We start from the raw sequence: 21,718 nt of genomic DNA, 5'->3' as shown, positions 1-21,718 counted from the left end.
TGTGACCAGAGAAAATTAAAATTTTTAGCTGTTTCATTAAGTCAGTTGACTGGCTCTGACCATCATAGCCTTTGACTCAAGGGTTTCTCTGTGTCACCTCCCACATCAGCCTTGAAGAGCTGCCCTGTATAGCAATTCAGAAGCAGTAGCCCATGGGATGGGATGAAGTCTACACACATAACCATAAATCTAACCATGCTGTATTTCAGTAACCATAAAGCACGGATGCAAGAGAAGCAAGTCCTCAGATAGCTTTGCCAGGGCTTGATTACAAAGCCATGGAGTTTGATTAAAGGGGTCCTAAAGAGTTTTCTCTTTACCATATGGGTAAAAGTAGCCTCCTCGGTGATTACTGCAGTCTTCTTCCAGAAAAAGAAATCAGAGACTAACTAAACTCAACATCACAACCATCATAATATGCTCCACCCGAGCACGGCTTACATAGTAAACTTCTCTGAGTATTTTTGGTGTATTTGCCACAGTAATTTAGCCTAAATAAAATTTCTTTGAAACCATGTTGTTTTTGCAAGTTACGTACTGACCATAGAGTTGTTAACATATAAATTTTCCTTTGAAAAAATGACAACTTTGAACCTTGGAACGTGTCCACAAGCACTGCTGACTCGAAGCTAGGGGTAAGGAGTATTTCACTATAGGTTAGAGGGAATTAGCACGCACCTGTTCTACAAAGGCAGGTTGTCTTAGTAGGATTTCTGCAGTGTGCTGGCACCGCGAGAAGGAACTGGTGAGAAGGGTGCCGGACCTGCCATTCGCGTTAGGGCAGGAGATGGATAATTGGGTCAGTCGGGTTCGCACTGTATTGAGGAATCATCTGCCAGCTACTGTGTTGGCTGCCACAGCCTGTCTCAATCAAGCATAACTGCCGGTTTCAGGAAAGTGACATGGATCAAAACAAAGCCCACATTTCATTTAGGTTCGAACTAGGAGCCAATGCTAATATTGACTACGAGTTTGGTTACCAAGTGAGAGTTGAGTATTCTGCTATACAAACTGCCCCTTGTTAAGGTAAAAAAAAAAAAAAAAAAGAGAGAGAAATTTTGGGTCCTTTTGAAATATGGATAGATTTGATTTATTCATTTAAATTGAAGAGAAAAAATAGAGGTGCTGAAGAAAGGAATTGTTTTAAGGTAATCTCAATTCAGAAGGAATAGGGGGAGAACAATGACAACAAAAGCAACAAACAGACATAAAACCCACTAGAAAATTTCTAACATCCATAATTGATCAACATTTCCTGAAGACACACATGTTTTCTTTCATAGTCGGCTTAAATGACTCAAAAACAGCAGGACAATGGCCAGACTCCCTTGTTAAAGGAAACAATTACTTGGTAGTATAGGTTATTTTAATGGACATATCACTTTAAACAAAGCCGCCACATCTGTTCCACCTTCTAATTACAAATGCAACAGGATGCCATTCACCAATGCATCATAAAGAAATAAAACCTAAGTGATTGAAATGCATGTGTGTGTTCCTCAGTAGAAACAGCATGCGATCTGCCGTGTTTATTACATGTTCTGGGCACAAATCAGATGGAAACCCTGCTCCATGCTGAAAGGGGACTTCTTCTCCTTGGGTATGGTTGGCACTGTATGGGCACCATGGTTCTGTCATCCTGTGTGTGCATGCCAGAAACAGCAAACTTTCCCAGACAAGCACTTTCCGAACACCGATGCGCTGTAAGCAGCATGATGGAGCATGGACCTTCGTGATGCATGCGGGATATTTATAGCAACTAGGTGTGCTTTCAATGTGAGCTCTCAGCCGTGCGCTCATGTATTTGAACCCTGCTCTCCAGCTAGTGGCCATGATCTGGGAAATTATAGCATCACTACAGAAAATGGGTCACCGGGAGTGGGCCTTGAGGTTTTGGAGCCCGGAGCCTCTTTGGGTCCTCTCTGGCGAGACGTGAGAAAGCCTGAATCACACCCTCCCACGACCACAGAGTGGCTGCAGCCAGGCCTTCCCACCATGACGTTCTGGACCTTCAAACCGTCAGACATTTGATCACAGGAACAAGAAAGAGTTGCTATACTTGTGTATGGAATGTGCTCTTGCTGATACAGAAGAGACAATTTTGGCCCAGAACAAGGAGAAAGTGTGAGAAGTATTTTCATAGCGCCAGTACAGCGATGGCCAACATTAAACCTGAGAAATCCTTTAAAAGAACAAACGGACCTGCAAGATGGGCCTGGAACTGGCCAGCTCTGACAAAATCCTGCCACTTCAAATGGAGACAACAGAGCAAATGTCAACGAGACTTTTCAATCTGAGAATGATTTTCACATCTTGTTTATTAGAACTAAGTCTCAGCTAAATTCTATTAGTATCACCCTTCTAGGGCTGGGGTGAGGATAAAATTAAATAATATATAAAGTACTTAAAGCAGTGCCGGGGAAACATTAGCCTTTGATGTTTTCAGAACCTGGTCAATTGTTTATGATTCTTAGCGAATCAATAATTAATTTTAAATTTTAACTCATCCTAACATATGGCTTAAAAATAAAATTTGATGACAGCAGTATATTTAGCCAAAGCTTCAAATTCATTGTATACTCATGCAACCACACACACACAAGTTGGCCTCTCTCTGTGGGCTCCGTATCACCAGACTCTTTTGAAGAACTAGCCATGGCTGACCACGTTCAGACTCATCTTGTTACTGTGACTTAATAACACAGTACAACACCTCTTTGCACTATACCGGGAATTGGATGTTATCTAACCACCGATTCAAACCTGTGAGGCATTTCATAAGCAGACACTATGCCTTCCACTCATTTATTCGCTTGCTTGTTTTGACTTTTGAGGCAGGGTCTCATGCAGTCCAATAGAGCCTCAAACTCGCTGCATAGCAAGGTGGCCCTGAGCACCCAATGCTCCCCTCAACCTCCTGGGTACTGAGATTACAAGAGAGCAGCACCATAACTGCCCTACTAAGCTTTTGAAATAAAGGATTTGAACATGCAGGAAATTCTGGATCCCCAGAGCTTCTGAGAATACACACTAGGTGATTAAAAGAGAAAGGCAATAGACCCCAATGATGATAAAAACATACCTTGATCTTATTTACCACTGAAACCACAAGAAAATTAAGCTTACTGTAGATCCTTGAAGTCCATACTGGTTGGACTTCAAGGTTCACGGTCCTTTCTCTGTCTGTGGGATTTAAAGCCCGCCAGCCTCTGTCTCCTCCTCTATTAAAAGATGATAATAACTAAGGCAATTTCAGAGACTTGGAGGCAGTCAGTGACAAAGCGAAGCATGCTGCCTAAATCACAGAAGGTGTTTAGTGAGGAGCAATCAGTATTATTAGAGCATCCACTCCTGGCATTAAATTTTGTCACTTTCTGTCAAATCTTTTAAAGTGGATCCTGTCATTTTCATGAGTAAGAAGGAAATCCTGGTGGAGTTTGCAGGGAAGAAAGGACCCTGAAGAAAAGCATTTCTCCTTTACATATAAATCTGACTTCCTTTGATATCAACATGAAATCCCCATGCGCATAGAAATGAGGAAGGCCGGATGCTCTGTGCATCTATTTGGCTTGTAACTTCAAAAGCAAAACTCCAAAGCAATCTGTTGTAGCGTGTGGCCCTCATAGCCTCCTGACTGGATTCACTAAATGGCAGCAGCTAGAAGCTCATCTTCAAACTGCAGCTTCCCCTCATCTCACTGACAGTAAAAGACATTTACACATGCATCTATTGGGTTTTCCTTTGAAGCAGCTTCCTAGCCCCTCCAGTCTCACGACGGCATCCTAATGTCAAAGTTGAACCTGTAGTGTCTTGGCTGGTCACCCATCTATGAATTATTCGAGCCAAAATCCACAACCTTGTGTGGGTCATCCTACTACCTTACTCAATGAAATGCCTACACTCCAAACCATCACAACTTGGGATGTAAAGGTAATCTTTAATTCATTTTCTCTCCAGATCCACTCACATTTCCTACTCTGCTGTTAACACAGCATGAGTCTGACCTCTGGGAATTCTTGCTTTTCTGGCTTCCAGTTGTGTTTAACCAAAGGAAAGTACAGAACATAGACCTTGAACGAAGAATGTGACAGCAGAGACAGACACCTCTTCCTCTCTTTGTAGAACTTGATTTAGAAATGGTTCTACTTCTCTACACAGAACCATAGTCATAGGTCCTGGTGCCTACATGAAGTGAGGCTCTTCCTGGCTTCTGCCGATGGTTCCAGCATCATTCTCGCTCAAGCATGTTAGTGGCATGTGTGTGCTTGACATGTGCCATATTCAGTGTTTGCCCCTGTTCCACATGCTCCCTGGTCATGTGATTGTCTCAACACACAGAAAAACACAATTTCTTACTTCTATTCTTAAAAATCGTGAGGGAAACAAACCTCTTTTCTTTCTCACTTACTTCAGACTTGAGTGTCTTACTATAGAAACACCAAATAGACTGAAATACCTGGTTCTTGATGGACTTTAACTGATACAGGGTGGTTACAGAAAGACTCTAATAAAAGGATTCTGGGATGGGATTATCAATACAGTTCATAAAGGTATAAGCAAATTTGCCTGGTCCATGTAGTAGTCTATGCCTTTAATCCCAGCACTCAGGAAGCAGAGGCAGGTGGATCTCTGTGAGTTCAAGGCCAGCCTGGTCTACAAGAGCTAGTTTCAGGACAGGCTCCAAAGTTACTGAAAAATCACATCTCAAAAAAAAAAAAAAAGAAAGGAAGGAAGGAAGGGAGGGAGGGAGGGAGGGAGGGAGGGAGGAAGGAAGGAAGGAAGGAAGGAAGGAAGGAAGGAAGGAAGGAAGGAAGGAAGGAAGGAAGGAAGGAAGGAAGGAAGGAAGGAAGGAAGGAAGGGAGAAAGGAAGGGAGGAAGGAGAAAAAAGCATAATCAAATTCCCTACCAGAAAAAAAAATAAGAGACTGTAATTAATAGCATGTGCTTCCCAAGTGAAAATCAGATTGTCTATGTCCCCCAACTGTCCCTTAGGAAGCCCCGGATAAAGTATCAAAGGAGTTTTAATGTGCATTTCCCTGATTACTAAGGATGTGGAACACATTGTTAGATACTCCTCAACCATTTCACACTGTAGGAGGTTGTAAAAATGTATCCTATTGATTCCAAGATTCTGGTAGAGCACAGCAGGGATGATTAACATTAAGTAACAAGTAAGTGATAAAATAGAAATCAGCCCTACTACACCCTACCAGAACCATGGAATCAGTAGAATACAAAGAAAATATAGCTACTTTATGTTGGTTTCTGGAAATTTTACTAGTGTATAAACCCCAAAGGTCTTGAGCCCAGGTAAGAGATGTGGTAGTTAAGAACACTGTAACCACTAGTGGTGGTTAATCCCAACACCAACCCTATAAACCTCTGAAAAAAATTATTTAATTTACCTGGGCCCAGTGTCCTCACTGACCTCATAGGCTTGGAGACCAAGGAAAGTATTTCTTTACTTATCTGACACCTAATAAATGCACAATAAACTATATTATTATCAATTTATTGTATATTAATTTTATACTTTTAATTAATGAATAACATTTATGTACATATCATGAATACTGTGATGCTTTAAGATACATTACATATATAATATTACAACTACTGCTGTGTTGGTTCAAAACATAACCAAAATTATTGAGTAAACATGTTCATCAGATTCTGATCTGTGTAGCGAGTGCTTACAATAAATCCAACAACTTATAAGGAGGAAAGAGAAGCCAGAAAGTGGCTCAGCAGGCAAAGACACTTCCAAGTCAACTGCCTTGGTTTAATCCCCAGGATCCACATGGTAGAAGGCAACAACCAACTCCTGCAAGTTCTCCTCTGTTCGCCACATAAATAAATATGTGTAATGGCACACACACACACACACACACACACACAATATGTAAATAAGTCGAAGCAAGAAAAATTTTAAGAGGAAAATTTTATTTTGGCTTACAGTTCTATATGTTTTAAGTACAATAAGGTGGCTCCATCAGCTGGGACAGAGGCAAGGTGGAATGTCATGAGAGGGGGCAGAGATAAAGAAAAGCTACTTACCTCACGGCAGCCAACAAGCAAAGAAAAAAGATGAGCCAAGACCCCAATATCAAGAGTTCTCCTGGTGAGCTGCTGTCCTTCATCTAGGCATTACTTCATAAAGATTCTGCCCCCTCCCAGTAGCACCAGAGGCTACTGACAAAGCTTCCAGCACATGACCTTTAGGGAACTTCTGAGTCCTGAATCATAAGTATCTCGGAATGCGGTGTCACCTTCTTTAGAGACATATCAGTTTAGGACTCAAGCAACTTGGATCAACCAATCCAGATCTGTCCTTGACTTTCAAAATTGTATCACTTCTGATTTCCACAAAGAAAGGATGGGAGGGCATCGTTGCCAAGGTCCTTTAGATCACTGGTCTTGTTTACCTAAAGAAAACAACCCCAAAATTGTCCTAATCCCCTACCTTGTCATTTAGGAAGGAGAATCGATGGAGGAGTAGCCTGACTCAGACACGCTTGCTTTTCCAACATTGTTTTCTTAAAATACAACATCAGCTATAACAGAAAGTTAACGATTTAAGGTGTGTAGTTCTATGGCATGTAGTATAGCCACAATGCCATTAACCAATGTCACTCTAGTAGAAAACCCAAAACTCTGTAGAGAAGTAGCTTTCCATTTCCTGCTCCCATTTGCCCTCGGGAGCCACCAGCCTGATTTCTGACCCTATGGACATTTCATATAAATGGAATCACATAGTAGATACCATTTTGTGTCCGGATTGTCTCATTTCATGTTTTCAAAATCTGTCTATCAGTTGTAGCATGCACTGGTATTCTAATCCTCCCAATGACTGTATGCTGCCCTACTGTATATATCCCCCAATCTGCACATCCATTCACCCATGGATGCCTGATCAGTACAACCACTTCTGTCGCATCCATCATCCTTACTGATTTCTAATACTTTTCTCCTTCTTTATATAATTGGACCCACTTGGTTTTTGACAAAAATACCAGTTAACTTGAAAAGGCACATATTGCAAGAAGGCTTTGCCTTAAAAAGTCTTTTTTTCCCCTTGGTGAAACATTATTCTCTATAACCTATTTATCATTTTCTTCTCTCAATGACAGCTTGACACCTTACATGAGTACTCTAAAAGTAGTCTTGGCATGCAAGCAAATAACTGGCATCAGAGTCTACAAGTAACTCTAGTTGTGCATGCACACAAGTAAGTATGTTCCAGAGAAGGGGGGAGAGGCAAAGGAGATGAAGAGGAGAGAGAAAGAGAAAGTGAGGATTGGTTCCTTGAAACCTTCAGAGAACAGACAGCATTCCCTGCCATATCGAGAAAGAAGAGTGGCCTGGTCAACCAAATAGTGGAAGTAGTTTTAATACCCCTGGCCCTCTCTCTAGAATAAGCAATCATGAGAGAATTTTCCCACTTCTATAACTCTTCTGCTCCCACCCAGTCACTTAGCCCTGTCAACACAAATGAGCATCATGAGGACCACTGCTGCCCCAACTGGACAGCAACTCCAGGGAAGAGTGTGAAGAGCGTGGCTCCAAACCTGAGTTTATGGCTGGCTGAGTTAGCTACCTGGTTTGGAAGTGAACTAAGCCCATGACCTCTCAGGATGGACTATTTCTTCATTATTCAGGACAGGTGCAAACCACACTCACTCTGTGAGGCTTTCTCCTCCCATTGCAGTTCTTCATGATGGATATTGTCCCCAAATCTGCATCACCCCCAAAAGTTGTGTCTGTACCCTATTGCAAGGATGTGGATCTGGCAATGATCCAGTTCATTTGATCTACAGAGCTGATGGAAACAGATAATTTAGGTTCCAAATTTCCCCATTAATCAAAATAGTCTGATGACGGATACATCTGCTTTTACTTTGGGTGGTGTAGACACAGTCTAATTGTGCATTTCCTAAAAACAAAACCATATCATCTGGAACATTCGCAGAGCTCTTCCTGCCCACATTTCTTTCCCAGCCGTTGACTAAACAGATAACTCAGTAATTAAAATTCATAATCAACACATGGTGAGGAGTTTTCCTCTTTCTTCTGCTTTTACAATCCTTGTCTCTGACTTCTGGGTGATTTGCCAACTGTTTCCATTCCCCGGGAGTAAATACTCAAGGTTGTATATGCCTGTGGTCCTCACCTTGGGCCTCTTTCTTAACCCTTTCCTTCTCTCATGTAGCCTTGGCCATGAACCAACTACCCTGGGAGAAATTCCTGCAGTTCTGAGTCCATCACAAAGGCCTGTTGGAGAGTGGTGTGCTGCTCTATGACGATGACCACCCTCTTCCGGAAGGCCTGTGTCTCCTAGACGACCTTATTAGGCTTGGGTTTGTGAACGCAGTTTGGCTAAGGATACTCTGTGTTTAACATTAGAATAATGGGCTGGTGGGCTATTGGGCTGGTGGGCTGGTAGGCTGGTGGGCTACTGGTAGGCAGCTGAGATCATTAGCAGGGACTAAGGGGTACCTTACACTTTACTTTTGTAAATATTTGCCTGAATCAAAAAGTAAATACATTCAATGAGGAAGGCCCACAAGTTTGATCATGACTTAAGTTCACTGACAGTTGATTGAGTTGAGTCATAATTAGCTTTAAAGAATGTTGAAAAGTACCAGACTTTTTAAACTAAACAGAAACCAAGACTATTGACCATGTCCTGAGCTGGGGATGTGGGATTCCAGGCCCAAACCTCGGCTGTTCTTTGAACACTGCCCCTCAGGCCACCACAGACTTTCCTCCTCAGCATTTAGGGGGCTCCTCTTCCCCAAGGACAGATCTTCTCTTCTCCACACATAGACCCTTTTGTGAGATGGAGCCATGGAGCCTCCAGAGGGAGCAGCCAGCACTTTCTCACTCTGTTGCCCCCCAGCCTCAGACAGTGGGGACTTCAGGGCTGAGAGGCTAAGCTGCTGGCTCAAAGGCTTACAGCATGGGGGTTCTAAGCTGGCGCATCATCCGGTCACAACACTTTTAACTGGCGTGTGCCCTTCTCCAGGACTCACCTTCCTCACCAGAGCGAAGAAGTGAAGACACCGCTGACAGCTCCAGAAATCCGTGAAGCTGGGCTGGTATTTTTAACACAGCCATTTTAGACGGTGTCTGTGCTGAACCACTTTTGCTTTGGCTGTTGGTGCAGGTGAAAAGCTGAGAACAGCTGAGCTCCGGAGCCGACATGTGTGGCCCAGGGTGGGCCCTGGATTTTTCAAAGGGTAACGTTTTCACACATGGAAAAACACACCAGTGTTTTTAGTATTCATGGCTCAGTATAGCTCCCTCATGAGAGTTTCATAGACAAACAAGAGGCATCTAACAATGGAAATCCTTTCACTGTGTCTGGTTCACCCTTCCTCCCATCTGGAAAACTCATGCGCACACCTGGGAAGTTCACTTTCTTGAATCTCTAAAAAAACTTTTAGCATTGTTCGGAGAATCTTTTCCTTAGAGTACTCAGACAGTCACCCTGAGGGTGGCCCTCGCTCTCAGGAAAACAAGGCCCCTGACTCTCTGTCCTACAATTCTTCACTCCACCGAAAATGTGTCCAAGAAGCAGAACAATATTCTGAGCTTGCGAGATAGAAAGAAGTGACTACCTAGAATGCAGAAGGCTCTGAACCAGATCCAATGGGCTACACGAAAGCTCTGCACTGAGGCCGTGGGTGGCTCAGGCCAGCACCTCCTGGAAACCAAAGATTCAGCCTACTCTCTCTGGACAGAGGAGCATGGAGATGTCACCCATCCAGCATCCTCACAGATGTCCCCACAGCCCCATTTGATCTCTTCTCTCGGTCCCTCAAACCTGGACCTTCAACAATTCCCCGCAGGCTGTGCCAGCTTCTTAAGATGGAGTGATCCAGTATATACCGCTGTGGAATGAGTCATTCCGAGCAGAAGCCACTGAGTTCCTAGGCCCCTTACCTACCCAAAGAGCACAACCAAATTCAACAGAAATCCACTCTCTAGGATACAGGAAAGATTAGCTCTTATTAGTGCAGACACTTTCACAAAAGTGAATTGTCTCCACATACACACTGTCTGTTCTCCATGTCTTTCTGCTCTCGCTGTTTTCCCATGTCTCTTTTCTCCACTTGTTCCCCTATAAAGTGAAGCTCCAAATTCTGATTACGGCTTTAAGTCACATATGTTTTTGAACTCTTGGTCTTGAATGACGATATATATCGGTCATTGTTCCGTTTAATTTATGCACCGCCCATCCCTGAAACTAACTCACAGCACTCTCTGGGATTCTCGCTAGTGCACACTGCTTCCGTGAGTTCTCTTCTGGCCTTTCCAATTGCCTTTTCACAGTGGGTGGCCTCAGCAACAGTGCTGAGAAAGGTAGAAGAATGGGGTCATGGTGCTTTTAATTTTCCTTAGGCCCATATGGCCACAATAGGCTATTTACATCAAGTAAAAGCCTATAGTTCTCGCAACGGAGCCCTCTCTATTCCCAGTTCTGATCATTGATCTTTTTACTTGTTGCTTCCAGACAAGCAGTGACAGAGTCTTTAACACCCCAGAGTACCGAGTGCCCTTTGAAAACTTCCTATATCCTACCCCACTCTTATGAATGTTTCCATCTAAAAATCCTTTAAATCACCCAGCTTGGAGAGGCCCCTGCAGTCCAGACCCTCCAGTGATATGCGGGGGAGCAGAAGTGATACAGATGTGGCAGCTAACTGACTTCCCTTTGCCCCGAGCCCCACCTCTGAGGGCACGGGACTCCCGCTAGAGGCACATTTGATATAGTCACCCGGTATTCAGCAGGAGTGTCTTGCTGGCATTTCCTTGTGCGGTGACCTTCTTCAAGGTTGGAAGGAGTCAGGAGTCTGAACCTCCCTGCAGGGTAGCATGTGCTGTCAAACCAGCTGCCGCCTGCTCCCAGGAGAACTCAGAGGTCAGAGTTGCAGCTGCTGCCGCTGCTGCTGCTCTCGCCCACCCAGTTCTCCACAGGAGAAGCTAAAATGGGAGAGACGCTCGAAGAAGCCGACTACGACAGACATAGACTTAGAAGTGTGCTGGGCTCTGGTGATGTCCTCTCTTCTAGCACCAGCTCTAGCCTTCTTCGGCATTCCAGAAAGACCAGAGTCTGGGTGCTTAAAGAATTAAAGGGAGACGCTGAGTGTCGGGGATTCCGGTGGTAGTTACACTGCGGATATATCCCACCCTCCTGACACCTGTGTGCTAAGATGGTAGAGATTAGACCTGGAAACAATCAGAAAATCTTCAAGTTAATGGGGGGGCAGAAATAAGAATCTGAAAGTATATACAGTGTCAATGTACCTTACCATCGACTCACTGAGAAAATGCAAGTTAATACTAAAGGATTTTAGCCTACAAACAACCAAGCTCCTAGGTGCGGGTAGCCAAGGAAGAGAGCAAATGGGGTCCTGAGTCAATGTGCATCGCTGACATAGCCACAGTCATGTCAAGGACTCAGGCCTCAGATCCATGGGAAATCAGCAAAGCCTTCCTCTGGTACTAGTGTTTACAAAGGATTGACCAGTATGTACAAAAACTAGCAACTGAAGCTTCCTTCTCCAGATGACTGCATCCTGAGGCTTCCTGCTGGGACTAGCGAACTCCTTCCCCTGTGCTGTATGTAATAAACACTGAACACACTGAAGTTCCCAGTTATTAAGGTAGCTGATGCTACTTCATCTGAGTGTGCGCAGCCCACTTTTCTGTGTATGTATTTGTCATCTCTTCAGAGTTGCTGTCCTTCCTTCATTCCGTCACCACCTTAGTCAGGCTTCCAGGACCTTGTCATGTTGGACGCAGTACCTCAAGAAAGCACTCATTGAAGATTTAAAAAAATACATTCCAATAAACTGTCCGTGATCGTGTAACACAAAATAGTACTGCTGGTACTTTGTGTACATGTGGAGTGAAAAGGGGAGAAGATGCATACACATGAGCATTTGTGTGAGGGGTGCGTGGATATATTCAGGTATACATGCTTACTGTATGTATGCATATAGAGACTACAGGTCAACCGTGGATGTCACTCCTCAGGCACTACTCACCTTGTTCTCTGAGACGGTGTCTATCGCGAGGGCCTGAGGCTTGCCAGCTAGGCCTGGTTGGTTCGCTCAGTGAACCCCAAAGATCCAACTGCCTCTATGTCTCCAGCCTTGAGATTCAGACACACCACCACAATCCTTCATGGTGCCTTTTAATAAAAGTCTAAACTAGCACACATGCCACCCTGGCATCTCAGTGGAGTTCTCCAAAAAGACAAATTGAGGGCAAGGCCACAGCACTAAAGGTCTTTGGATGGTTACCCAAAGGTCGTCAAAGAATTGGTGTGGATTTATCTCGTGATGTGTCAACCAAAACAGATTAAGATAACAAAAATCCCCCAGAAGTATGTGGCTTACAAGCTGTTTCTTAATTAAGGTTCTTTCTTACTCCTGGTCTGTCTTCTGTGGGTCAACTGCAACATCTGATCCATGTGTCCTTGCTCAGGGATCCAATCTGCTGGAACTTCCATATTCATACCATCGCTGACAGTCAAATGTGTGGAAGGAACCTGGGAGGTCAGGGGGCTGACTCTTGTTATGTTCTCTGCTCCTGGAGAACATCCCATCGCTGCTCACAGTTCTTTGACCCAGACAAGTCACACGGGCACAAAGAGCTTCCACGGGATGAGTCAGAACTGTTTTGTCATGTTGAAAACAAAGAGCCTTAGTGGCCACTCTCATCCCTGTCACATAGGCCTAAGCCAAGGGTTTGTTCCCAACATTATCAGACTTTGTAATTTATTCCTGGAAGTATGCTACGCCTTTGTTCTTGAATGTCCCCCAAAAGCTTGTATAGTAAAGGCTTGGTCTCTAGCCTGGGGCACTGCTGGAAAGTGATGGGCCAGTTAGGATCTGAGGTTTGGTGCAAGGAAGTGAGTTCATGCTGATGAAAAGCTACCAGCCTCTTTTTCCTCTCCTTTTCACTGCCCATGAGGACTTTCTACCGCCTGTGCTTCCCCAGTGGTGAGATACTTTTCTCGGGCAACAATAAACCAAAGGCTGAAACCTCTAATGCTAGAGCCAAAATGTGTCTCTCTCCTTTTAAAGGATTGTCTCTGTCATCTCCATGATTCACTGCAATGAGCAGAAATGGCCAAAGAAAACATGTAAAAGAAGATGCATGACACAGGTCCTCATATGGTATAACTTTAAAACCGTAAGGTCAGCATTGAGCAGACAGACCTTGTTTTGCCACTTGCCTATTATGTGACTTCAAGCAACTCCTCAGCCTTCTGGAAAGTTAGAATGATCACATCTAATTTATAAGAATGTTTAAGGAGTAAATAATATCAATACCATGAACTCAAGTTTTTGAAAATCTAGTTCAAGGCCAGGTCAAGACTGGTCCCTGGTAACAACCTCCAGGAACCATCCCTAATGACAAATGTGGATGTTGAGACACATTTTCAACTGTACCAGCAAAATGATGCCTGCAAAAAAGTTCAGAAGATCAAGTCATGCAGAAACATCACCATCTCCTCAGTAAACAACGGATTTTAGATTTCTTAACCTCTGTAACCACACTGAAGGCTCCACCTTATATCTTCTGCTTAAAATACCTCATGGGTAGGTAGATGGGGAAAACTCTATATGTTTAGTTTTCCCGACCCATTCAGACACAGAAGACACAGCCAGCATGCTTTCTTTGAATTGGCCTGACCTGTGTTTACAGGGTTCTTTGCTGGCCATTCTACCTCGTTCTCATCCCAGGCCTGTGACACCAGCTTAAACAAACACGCACATCTGCACACAAGAAACACACTCAGGTCTTTGTCTTTTCCAGGCAAAGAAATAAAACAAACAAGTAAACAGAAAAGGTTGCTACGATAAAAATGGAGCCAACCACAGTCTTTGGCGAAGGCACACCGAATCGGCTAAACTAATTTTAAAAATCAAAACCAACTTGACGGGATGAATGCACAATTTGCTGGGTACTAATCCAATTGAGTGGGCTCCTAGCTATCCAAATAAAAGCAATCATGGAGGAGTTAGCACTCTAAGCTCATGGTGAGTCGGGCGCTTTGCTGAAGGCTTTGATGGATTCTCCTGTGCTGTAGCACAGCCCAAGCATGCAGCACTAGTCTATGTGCAGTTCCCTGGCAGCGCCAGGCACACTGAGAGATTAGGCTCTTTTCCTAAAGAAACAGTTCAGCGCTCACCCCTGGCCTGCATGTAGCTGGTGCATTTGGTCCTCAGGAATATCCTGGGTTGCTCCACGTCTTGATTTTAACCCTGCATTGTACAAACTGTCTGAAATTCTTGTGGCCAAGAACCAAAAATTTAACCTAGATATAAGCAAAATAATGTGTGTGTGTGTGTGTGTGTGTGTGTGTGTGTGTGTGTGTGAGAGAGAGAGAGAGAGAGAGAGAGAGAGAGAGAGAGAGAGAGAGAGATACATTGATCATACATTATCAAGTTAGTGTGGTCACTGTAATCAGAATATTTTAGCCTTTATAAAGAATAATATCTAGTTGAGCTATACATCTGTCTCAGATGTTACCTACTTGAGATGAAACATGAGATGTTTTCACATTTTTACATGCACATAATTATATACATATTATATACATGTGTATAATTATAATTATATAATGTAGATAATGTTGTGAGTAATCATGAATAAGAAATATCAGTTTAAAGGCTCTTCATCTTCTCAGTCTCTTCCTCCTCAAGTATTTGTTATGCTCCTCTGAAACGCTGGGCTCTATGACGGAGGGTGGATTATAGTGCTGGGAGATGTAGTCTTTTATCTCAAGGAATTCACAGTCTGGCCAGAGAAAGAGCCTGCAAAACTATAAGATGGAATTGGTGCAGTAAGATAAACACAGAATGCAGTTTGAAGATGCAAACAGTTGGCCAGTTAAGACCAGCATAGGGCTCAAAGGACGGCTATGGCGAAGACTTTGGGAGCATTTGTCTGCGTGTTCTACTACTCTAGAGAAAAATGTGCCCATCAATACTGCTAAGGCATCCCTAGAATGTGCTAAGGACAATGCCATACCCTCTGGTAAGAAAATAGAAGAGTTAGAACTTGGAGAAAATGGCACCAAAGTCTAAGAGGTAATGGAGGTTTCTATAAACTCGAGCAGATCTAGAAACAACAGTGAGCAGCAGAGTGATGGATCTGAAAATGATGCCAGAAGGAAAAACTGAAGAGCAGAGAAAGAGAAAAAGTAGAGGAAAGGGGGTTTAGTGCCAGCTCTCTTCTGGAGGCAGAGTAAGTAGCAAGGAGAGGGATGAGCACATGGCAAAATCGTCACAAGCTACAGACACAGAAAAGTTGAAGGAAAGAAGAGAGAAAAGCCATACAGCAGTGCTTGGTACTGGGTGCCTACTCTGACTGCTTATCTAATATGGAGTCTGCAGCAAAACACCAGTTAGTGGGGAAAGGATGGAAGGGCATTGCCATGAGTGTTTTGTTCAACAAACTTCAGCAGAGGGAAGTGCTTTCATTAATATCTGCATGAGAAAGTGTGAGGTGAAACCTCTGTCCTCAGAGAAGCTGAGGCCGGATTACCTGAGTCTGACCAATTAACAAAGAAATAAACGAGTCCACATCCTAGTGAAAATCCTCTGTCTTTAGGAGCTGAGCTTGGGGGAACTACTAAATTCTGGGGCTTCCTCCTTGGAGCACGTTGTGGAGCAGCATTTTCTTCTGCAGCCCCCAGCTGCCGCGTCCTGTTTCTGTCTCCAATGTGACACACCCTCAGCTTTGCTAGGATGTTGTGTTCGGAGTTCGGGAAAGAGCAGTGGGACCTCATAAAACATATTTAGTTATTATTTTAATAAACTTTATTATAAATACCATGGAAATAAATAAGAAAACATCACACACTAATGTCTACACAAACTGCATGCTATCTCTCATATACAGAATCTAAACAATAACGTACGCTCATGTGAATACAAAGCTAGAAAGGTTGGGCTACCGGGGATGTAAAAGAGAGTTTGTGCCTTTCTCTGCGTGCACAAAGATCTCCCTATCAATAGTTCGGGTCACAATTTCGGTCACTTGTGGAGTGCTCACTGCCTTCTCAGCTCACAGATGAGTCAACCGTGCGATACCAGGCAGTCACACCATCTGCCCAGTCGTGGGGATGCTTGGCCTCCTCCACCTCCTGTCCAATACAGACAATCTGCCTCTGACCCCACCAGCTCAACCACTGGCAAGAACGCCTCTTCTAGGTGTATCTGTGATGTCCACAGATAGTTAGGACCCTGCCACGTTAGCCTGGCAAGAACTCAACATGGCACCCTGATACCTAATCCCCCCCCATGATAGCTAACTAGTATCCTCAGACTTCACCTTCTCCCAGGTAACAGCTGGTTTACTTCTGCCTTGAACATTCCTTGAAGTATTAACCCGAATCCCCTCCTTCCTGATTCTTCCTCATAGTGGTTTTCTACCTGTGGACCCCATCCTCCTTGATGTACGGCTCATATGCAGGTGCTGTGCTCCCAGTGGCGGCCACTCTCTCTGTCAGAGTGCAGGACGGGGTTACCATGTCCCCACACTTGCTGTAAGAGTCGCCAGTAAAATCACCCTTACCATGATTTAACAAGTGCTCCTGGATAGCCTTTCCTTAACACTAAGTGAGGTTGCCCACGAAATACTAATTCTTACACCCATTCAAAGCCCTTAAAGACATTAGTCTATCTTGGTGTTGTTTTTTGAGAGAACAGTGAGATCAGCCTTAACAAGAACTCCAGCACGAGGCTGGGTTTGCTTGTCCCTTATATGAGCCTCGGGTGCTTCGTAAGATGAAGGGCTGGTTAAAGGGTACCCAAACTCTCAGCTTCCCATGCTGTTACCAACTCTTGCCTGTAGTAAACTGAACACAACAAAATGAGAAGCGTTTTCATAGAAAACAAAGCCATCCACGCGATAACAAAGTTAATCTCCGTCTGCGGGAAAACTCTCTCTTCTGACTTTGGCAGACCTATCTTCAGAAAGAAGAGGCCTTCTGGCGGGCGTGGGTGTCGTGGGTGCTGGAGCGGCTCAGCTCCTGGCTGCAGCAGTGTTCCCGGCCTCAGCAGCTGCTGGCATGGCCAGCTCGGTTCGGACAATCCCTGGATCAGACTGACCTCTAGGGGCCGCGCGGCAACCGGCAGCCAGGGCTCCCGCGCACACAAAAGGAGCCACTGGAGGCTTGCAGGAGGGAGCCCGCCAAAGCATCCGCGCGCGGAGTGCTCTCAGATGCAGACACCACAAAGCCAAAACATTAACATTTTGCTTGCTATTTATTCAGCTTCTTTGTCTTTAATTCCCCGTCGCCAAGTAGCCTCCAAATGTGTCTCTTTCGGTATCAAAGTGATCACTTCGGATTAAAGCATTCCTTCTGGAAAGATACCTTAATTAAAATGTGTGTGGTGGGGAGGGATGGGTGGGCGGCAGCATCTTTCTAATTCCTCTCTGAGAAAAAGGGAAAACAAAAAATAAATAGTTCAAGAAAAAAAAAAGAAATGGCCTTTTCACAGTGTGGGACAGAAATCAGTTTTAAGCTTTTGATGCTTCTGGCGAGACTCAGCACTAGATACTGAAGGCCACACACCGTGACTGCACGTTAACATTTGCTGTGTACCTACTATGTGCTGGGCACTATCCTCAATCCGTTCATGTATGCTGCATGTTTTATTATGAGACCAGTGGGGGACAGAGATGGTGACTCTCAGAAGTCTCCACCTGCAGGATTAAACTCCAGAACGCATGGGTTTTCTCTGTTAACTGCTGTTCGTAAATACCTTTCCTACACACACACACACACACACACACACACACACACACACCTTGCTATTAATTCTCAAGGCATTTTAAGTTCAAACCAGAATTCTTAATCTCTTCACCCGTTAACAGCAAGTCACTATTAACACATAGGTAGTCTAGCACCTGGTACCCGAGGGACCATCAAGGGAGACTACCAAAGAAAGAAAGGAAGGCTTTTTCAAGGTGAGGTCACTTTCTGTGGACAAGTTTTCAACACTGGGGAACAAACACTGGCAAAAAGACTCCATCCTCAGGAGAACTCCAGTGATGACGGGGGACCAGAAACCAGGGGCCTGGAACCAGACCAGCACCTCATCGCAATGAACATTGCTGGTAAAGCTGATTGGACAAAAGCTCCCTATGCCACCAAGATGAAGGAAGAAGTGTTGGAGAGGCAGAAAAGAAGACCAGAAGAGGGTTTTTGTTGTTGTTGTTTTAGTTTTGGTTTGCTTTTTTGTTTTGTTTGTTCTTGTTTTTGTTTGTTTGCTTGCTTACTTTGTTTTCTTTTGTGGGGATGCTGCAGAGATGAGGAGAGGATATGGGGGGACCAGGATGTGAGTGAAATTGGGATGCATGATGTGAAACTCCCCAAAAAAAATCAATGAAGAAGTTAAATTTGAAAAAATAAACTTAATCTTTGCTTTGAACGAGAGTCATCTCCTCCACATCCAAGTTCTCATCTTGACAGCGGGAAGAGTGAGGGGGCTTCACAGTAAGATCTTCAGGAAGTTAGGGGAATACCTTGTGCCACAGACTTAGTGGGTGCCTGGCCCAGGCCACACTCTGAATAGACGTGCCCAAATGACCAGTACATCTTTATTGCGGTTTGTTATTGGAACCCAGGTTCTGGATCTGCAAACTTGGGGTGATGGAGAAAGATGGTTATAAAGTAGATTTCCACATAGAAAGATGTGGTTTGAGTTCTCCAGAGAGACAAGCCCAAGAGGATGGATGTGTAGAGAGAGGTAATAAGGGATAGACTAGATACCTTAGATGACATAGTTGTAGAAGCTGAAAAATGCCAAGGAAAGATGAATAACTGGGGAATCCTATAACAGAACTTCCAATCCCAAGCCAATGATGTAAGAAAATAGGGGATCCACTAATGCAAACCTTAAGGTTCAAATGCCAGAGACCCTGGAGTTCTAAGGCCTCCTGACAGGAGGAGGAGTGTCATCGTTCCAAAAGAAACTTTGCCCTTTGGCACTTTTGCTCCATTTGGTAGATCTGGTGATGCGCGACCCCCTCAAGAGAGGGTGCTTTTTCCTTTCTCAGACTACTCACTCAGATGCTGTGCCACAAGTAATACTGTAACCACTGTGTGGGAATCCGCTAATCCAGCCATCAATCTTCTAATCCAGCCATCAATTCATTAATCCAGCCATTAATTTGCTAATCCAGACATCAATCCGTCAATCCAGCCTAAATTAGTCATCATGGTGGGAAAAGGGGGACTCAAGCCTACAAGACCCTGCTACTGGCAAAATGTGATTCACAAAAACACCAAACGGTAAAGCAGAACTAAAAGAGAAACATGTACCCTTGGTGGAAGGTGTGAGTCATACCTTTGCACATGGAGAACTGCTTCATGGGCTTAGGCAGGTTTTTTAACGGCACCGATGAAGGAGTCTCACCAAGTTTTTCTAACCTGGTTCTGATGGAGCCTATGGACCTGTTCGTTTAAGGGGCATATAAAGCACAAAAGAACATGTTAAAGCATACTAGCAGGAACACAATAAACAAAAAATCCTGGACATAGAAAGGTCTAAGGACAAATGATCCAGTTTCTTTAGGAAATAAATTGTCGGGACAAGTTTAAGAGGCACATCAACCAAATACAAGTAGACTTTGAACTATGCTTTGGGTAGGTGGCAAGACATTTGCAAAACAACAGAGGACCCCTAAACATTGATTAGATCTTTGATATTAAACTGCATTTTCTTATACTTAGAATTGTGTGCTGAAACACTCATGAATGATGTGGTACAAAGGCTGGAGTCTGTTTCCCAAAGGTCCTTCCCAGGGCAAAGGTCAAGAGGTCCAGGAGCATAGTGATCATTGTTGAAGCTGAGTGGGAAGAGTGTGGGGATTATTTCACTATTTCTTTGTTCTAGAATTTCCCATAATGTTTTTTTTCTGAATGACTGTTCTAGCCTTGGGTAAGTAAAGAGTCAGGTGTAAATATTTGCATGTGTTCAAGTACAGAGGCAAAAATATCTTGGTACAGTGTGAGGAAGACTGAGCAATCTAGAAGAGCACACTTGCAAAACCTGGGTGGTGACATACACATTCGAGCAGAAACATTGAGGACAGAGTCTGGAAAGCCATGAAAAGTATCAGAAAAAAAACAAACAAAACAGCTAGTAGTTTTTGATAATTCTTAAGTGCTGAACACTTTTTTTTTTTTACTTAAGCTTTACGTATTTGTCAGACATTTTTCCGCTGTGACCGCAGCACCTGACAACCAGAAAGGATTCAGATTTGTGTCACTTACCTCAGAGGTCTCAGGCCATCTCTGTGAAGAGGTTGTGATACAGCAGAGCTGGTGTAGAAGCTCACAGGAACACCTAAATTTCTCTTTACAAAATGATATTGCTGTGATTTGGACCTGTCCCCTAGATGCTTATGTCAGAAACATTTAAAAATTTATTTGTTAATAGTATACAAAGAAGCAGATTTCACCACGGTATTGTCAGCTATAAACGTGTAGTATCTCTTTATTCTCATTCATCCTCTACATTGCCCTTTCTCCCCCTAAATAGCTCTCTTTTCAGTTTGAATGACGATTGCATTCCAAACTACCCTAGACCTCTTCCCCCTCTCATAGTCCCCTTCCCCGTCCATTGTGTGCATGTTGGTGTATATAGTTGGTGTATATATTCTATCACATACCAAGGCTAGGCTCTATTTTTATCTCTTTGAGGAACCTCCATACTGACTTAGACAGTGGCTGCATAGCTCAGACTCTCACCGGAAGTATTTAAGGTTTCCCCTCTCTCCACATCGTCTCCAGCATCTGTTATCCAGTGTGTTCCTAATGACAGTCATTCTGACTGCAGTGAGGTAGAATCTCAGAGTGGCTCTCATGCATGTAACATGTCTAAGGATGTTGCACATTTTTTTTCAAATGTCTATTAGCTGTTTGCTTTTCTTCATTTTCATTAGACCACTTAGGGAATGGATGGTTTTGGCTTACGGTATTTAATATTCAGAGTTCTTTGTAAATTCTGGCTTCCAGTTCTCTATGAGATCTATAATTGGCAAATATTTTCTCTCATTCTGCAGACCCTCTTCATTCTGCTTCTTTCCTTTGCTGTGTAGGAGCTTTCTATTTTCACACAATTTCATTTGTCAGGTCTTAGGGCAATGTCTTGTGGTCTACAAGAGCTAGATCCAGAACAGGCTCCAAAGCCATAAAAAACCCTGTCTCAAAACAATTGTTTTTTTTAAAAAAAAAAAAAAAGTCTTAAAAGAGACAAAGTACAGATAGTCATAGATTAAAAAATAAAGAAAAAAAGCCAATTAAAAATAGAAAATTCACAGAGTCTGGAGTGTAGATGGAGCTGCAGGCCTGCTTTTCGTACTCCTTGGCTCCCACATGGCTAGCTTTGCACCCAAAATAACAACACACAAATTGTATTCGTTTAAACACTGCTTAGCCCATTAGCTCTAGTCTCTTACTGGATAACTCTCATATCTTGCTTTAACCCATATCTAATAATCTGTGTAGCACCACAAGGTGGTGTCTTACCAGGAAGATTCTAGTGTATGTCCATCTTGGGCTGGAGCTTCAATGCGTCTGACCCAGAGAGGAGAGGCATGGCAATTGTCTCACTTCCCTCTTCCTCCCAGCATTCTGTTTTGTCTACTCTACCTACCTAAGGGCTGGCCTATCAAATGGGCC

General features: G+C 43.6%; 1 long non-coding RNA gene across 1 annotated transcript; it reads right to left on the bottom strand.

The window, feature by feature from the left end:
- Nucleotides 1–17,282: 17,282 nt before the first annotated feature.
- Nucleotides 17,283–20,379, bottom strand: LOC126509507 (uncharacterized). The gene is made up of 3 exons (XR_007594176.1): nucleotides 20,309–20,379; nucleotides 19,380–19,486; nucleotides 17,283–17,389 (listed from the first exon to the last, which is right to left on the bottom strand). It is a non-coding gene; the product is annotated as an uncharacterized lncRNA (long non-coding RNA).
- Nucleotides 20,380–21,718: the final 1,339 nt, after the last annotated feature.

The sequence above is a fragment of the Alexandromys fortis genome, unplaced genomic scaffold (genome assembly GCF_014885135.2).
Source record: "Alexandromys fortis isolate MF-2015 unplaced genomic scaffold, M_Fortis_MF-2015_v1.1 scaffold_93, whole genome shotgun sequence".
Classification (NCBI taxonomy): domain Eukaryota; kingdom Metazoa; phylum Chordata; class Mammalia; order Rodentia; family Cricetidae; genus Alexandromys; species Alexandromys fortis.
Note: the sequence above shows the minus strand (reverse complement) of the source record. Positions and strands in the feature narration are given on the sequence as shown.